We start from the raw sequence: 4,697 nt of genomic DNA on the forward strand, positions 1-4,697 counted from the left end.
TATGCATAAATAAGTACAATAAACCATAATGTAGTAAATATATACGATGGAATTTCTGAAAAATATTATTGTATACTTCACCCATAATCGAAAGAAAATGTCGTGCGATTCTGACATCGCAGTGCGCGCTCTCCCTAACTTATATTATTACTTGGTAATTCCAAATTAACTAATTAACAATTAATTCACAAGGTTCTGATATTTTGTCTATTCTTTTAAATATTTCAGATTATAATAAGTAGCGGTTCCGATTAAAAATTAAAAAACCATTAATACTATAATAACGTTTTGAACTACGAATTTAAATTTCCTTTAATTTTTTATCACGGATCTGAAGTGCGTCAAAATGTCCTCGTATCGTATTAACACTGATAATGGCACGTTTTGGCTAAATTATCTGATAAAATAATACATTTAGGTGAATATCTCTGTTTTGAATCGCGAATGTACAATCCAAAATATGCTAATAATGTGTAATGTGATTACTATAGGAATAAAAATCTTTATCCGTATCGTATTGTTGGATTAGTGGAGATGTCCTTTGCCAGAGATACTGATACAGTATTGAATTTGATTCCCAGATAATATTTTTTTTTTTCTATTTAAAAATAAATATGAAAGTCCATCATATCCCGATAGGCCGAAGACTTAAGCTCAAGAAACTGCGAGTGCCTTAATTGTATCTCTTCGTTTACCATTTCCTTATTTTTTCTCTGGTATGGTCGCTTACCAACAAGTAACTCTACAAGTGGCACCCACGGCGGAAAGACTTTTCAGTTTTATCTCAGAAAAGAGATCTATCTATCGAGTACTTTACGCCGAAAATGTCTTCTAATTTATCTTATTTCTTATCTTTTTAATATTATAAATACACATTGAGTGATTGCTTTGGTGGCATAGTTGAGTACGTGGTGCGTATCCTAGGTTCGAATTCCGGATCGGGCCAAAAAAAAACACTCAGTAAATTGAATTAGATTTTAGCACACAGCTTGACCATGTCCTAGACTACCACATAGGTTTCCTTGTCACCCTGTCCCTTGGGAATTTGAACTCCTAATCTGATTTTTGAGTAGATGGCTTGGCGTAGTACCAGCGGTGCTTTACAACGAAGCAATATTTTGAAATTTTGTAGCGGGAAAAGCTTTTCACGTGGGGAAGCCGAGAGCAACACCTAGTTAATTATAAAACGACGACAAAATACAATGAATTTAAATACTTCACGATATAAATAAAACATTTGGTTGAAATTGGATCGTTTTTATTTGTATGTTGTTTGTTAAGTTATATTTTATTACGCGTGTAAATCGATCCATTAAATATTACTTTAGATAGATTTAGTAGGAAGTATTTTTTGTTTTAGAGTGCTACAGTTGGTTTGCTATGTGATTGAATACCAGGAAACCATGCTGTACCCTGTTGTTGGTCCGTTCTAATGGGCTCCACTGAGTGTCACGTAAAAAAAGTGAAGTATGACTAACTATTGATCTGAAGTTAGTGATTTAACCTGCATTTCAGGCATTCGATTTCCAAAAACTATAATCACGACTCGACTTGTAATGAACTTCAGACGAAGCTAAGATTCATGTCCTGAAACCCAACATCTAAAACTCATAGCAAAGCATGTATAGGACATTATATTTTATGCACAATCATTTTCTTTACCACTATTCCGGACGTAGATGAGTAAAAACTAACAAACGATAGGAAAGTTTCGTAAAGCGAGTGTCAATGTCACAGAAACTGTCGATTTTATTGTTTTTATGGCGTCCTGGAGAGTTGTCTAGAATATTAAGGCATTGGTAAGTGGGTCATCGATTATGTCACGAAGATACTGCGATACAGATCTAAACGTACGAGATGAGGTAAGTACATGAGAACATTTTAATGAATTTAGATTTACGCTACTTTTTTTATAGTGTCGAGACGAACGTGTAGAGATAATTTTTCATTTAATTAATTTGATTTCGTATAACTTTAAGTTACAGAGTGCTATATGGTGTATGCTGCGCTCGTCATCCTGATAATCCAGTTGTTAATGACGCTCGGGAATTTCAACAGTTCCATTATTATAATAAATATTAGTATTTATGATTTCATGCGAAGCTAAGAGGTAGGTAACTTCAATAAAATATCTAGTGGTAGGCATTAATTCAATGCAACAAGGTTAAAACAAGTTTTTTTTTTTTCTAAAATTCAGAAATAAATTGTCAGCTGATGTTTTAAAATTGCTGTAAACCAAGTGAAAACACTCACGTATTCGCGTGATGTATCAAGATTTTTAAAATTTGTCTTAATGGTGTCATTTATTTTCAGCAAGAGCCACAAATAATAGAGTTCACGACCCAGTACTTCTTCTAAATATTTCAAATTTAATGATCTGAAACAACCACGCCTAGAACAATATCAGTTAACGAGTAACGCTCAGCACGCACCCAATCAAACGCAACAGAAATATCACAAGGTCCAACAATAAAAATTACAAATGCTTCAGCTAACGATGTTGCAAATTAAGGTCTCCCAACTCAAAATTCAATTTATATATGTAGCGGAACAAAAGCGATTGCCAAATTCATGTGCAGATAATTAGGCCGACTATCATCAGCGGCTCACGACCCGCGGAGCCACAAATCACCAATCAATATCGACTGAAGCATCCTTGAGTCGTGCTCCATATGACGGTCAAAAAAACGTGCTTAATTACCGGCTCCGTACGTGGTGACGTCACGATGCGTGAGCCTCAGGATTAAGATCAGGTCAGTGGGTATATAATAGGTTAATTCGTCTCAGCACATCACAGTTCAGCTTCAGCTCCTGATTCGCTCGTTGCATCCGCAAAACCAACCTCTTACAAAATGAAACTGGTAATTTAAATATATTTTAAAATTTGCATAATAAAATTTTTAATTTTAGAATTTTAATTTAAATTATTATTAGAATAATTGAAAAAATAATTTATGTATAGTTTTAATTTCTGGCTTTAGCATTGTTCGTTATAGAACTATGCATTTTCTCGATGGGAAAATGTGTTATAACTTTACGAAAATTAAATTTGAAACTTTTGAATTTTAATATGTTGTGCGATATTTGGAAATGGTTTTTTAAATTTGGTCAGTTTTATCATTTTGCAAGCAATTTATTACGAGCCCTAATAGATTTTTGGCTTATTAAGGAACTTTGAATATTTGTTTCTATTGCACCCACAATAATTAATAAGTTTTAATATTAAATTAATATTATTATATATTTGAGAAAATATTGTAATAACTTGTGTTTTACGGAACATTCATAGACCAGATATATTGACGCGCAACATCTTTAGCATCGTTGCATAATAACTCCCGATGTTGTCGAATGATACACAACTCGTGATGCACTAGTGAGATACAATCAACATTACAGGCCCTGTCATGCAACATGTTGCACATCACCTGCCTTGTTATAGTATTCGGTAGTTAATATTATAGCTCTAATTCTAAAAAGCGAATTTAATTCAGACTCAAAACGTCACAGAGGTGTGAGTGAGATAAGGTTTTACGAAGCCGAGGCAAGCTGATTATCCATATCTAAAGCTAATACAAGATAACATTGCAGATACATATCTTTCAATAACTGCACGATTACTGCTTAGTGCTGAAGAAGCTTTTCAAAGGCAACCTCTAATATTAATATGTTCCTTGCTCAGTTCGTAGTAGCCGCCCTGATCGCCGTCGCCGCCGCTGGCCGCCTGGAGCACCTCGAGCGCTCCTACCTGCCCCGGGCAACACCTACCTTCCCCCCGGGCAGAGCAACGGAGCTAACGGCTTCGGTGCTTCTGGACACAGCAACGGCTTCGGATCAGCTCATGGCAATGGATTTGGTTCCTCTCATGGCAATGGCTTTGGTTCCTCTCATGGCAATGGCTTTGGTTCCAATGGAAACGGATTCGGCTCCCACGGCTCTGTAGGCCATAATGGATTCGGTTCTGGATCAGGAAGCAATGGTTTCTCTGGCGCCACCTCCAACCAATACCTGCCTCCCAACCGCGCCGCCGCTGGCTCCAACGGACATTCTGGATTCGGTGCCTCTTCTAACGGTGAGTTGTTTTTTTGAACTGGAAGTCACGAGTATAAACAAACCCTCGGTGATGGAAAGCGCCTCATAAATAATACTGAACCAATATAAATGTTCCATATAAAACTGAACTGTAAAGTCTTACACTTTCCAGCTCGAACATTACTTCTACAGTGGTGCTTGAATTATATCCATTTCCACGCATTTGTGATGCCACTTAATTTTAATGAATCATGTTTAGCACAAATCATTTTACAATTTCATCAGATTTTTTTATGTAATACGAATATAATATAATCATATTGTTTCGTCAACAGGTTTCGGTTCCCAGCCCGCCCAGCTGTACTCCGCTCCCCACTCCCAGTACTCCGCCTCCCATGCCGCCCCCAGCTCCCTTTACTCCGCCCCGCAGTCTGCCCCCAGCTCCCTGTACGGGGGCTCCCCCAATTCTGGTGCCTCCGCCCACTCCCAGTCAGCTGCCAGCCGTCAATACCTCGCCCCCAGGGTGTCCCAGAGCGCCCCCAGCAGGCTTTCGACGAACAGACCGGCTACCACTACTAAGTACACACGTACTTAATAAGTGATACTCTGTGTTCATATGTACTATAATACATGAATGTTTGAATGATTTATGTGTGTTATTTAAC

At 37.3% G+C, this 4,697-nt stretch overlaps 1 pseudogene; it reads left to right on the plus strand.

The window, feature by feature from the left end:
* The first annotated feature begins 3,667 nt into the window (after positions 1-3,667).
* LOC119191214 lies at positions 3,668-4,678 on the plus strand (annotated as a pseudogene).
* Positions 4,679-4,697: the final 19 nt, after the last annotated feature.

Source organism: Manduca sexta, unplaced genomic scaffold, assembly GCF_014839805.1.
Source record: "Manduca sexta isolate Smith_Timp_Sample1 unplaced genomic scaffold, JHU_Msex_v1.0 HiC_scaffold_1204, whole genome shotgun sequence".
Classification (NCBI taxonomy): domain Eukaryota; kingdom Metazoa; phylum Arthropoda; class Insecta; order Lepidoptera; family Sphingidae; genus Manduca; species Manduca sexta.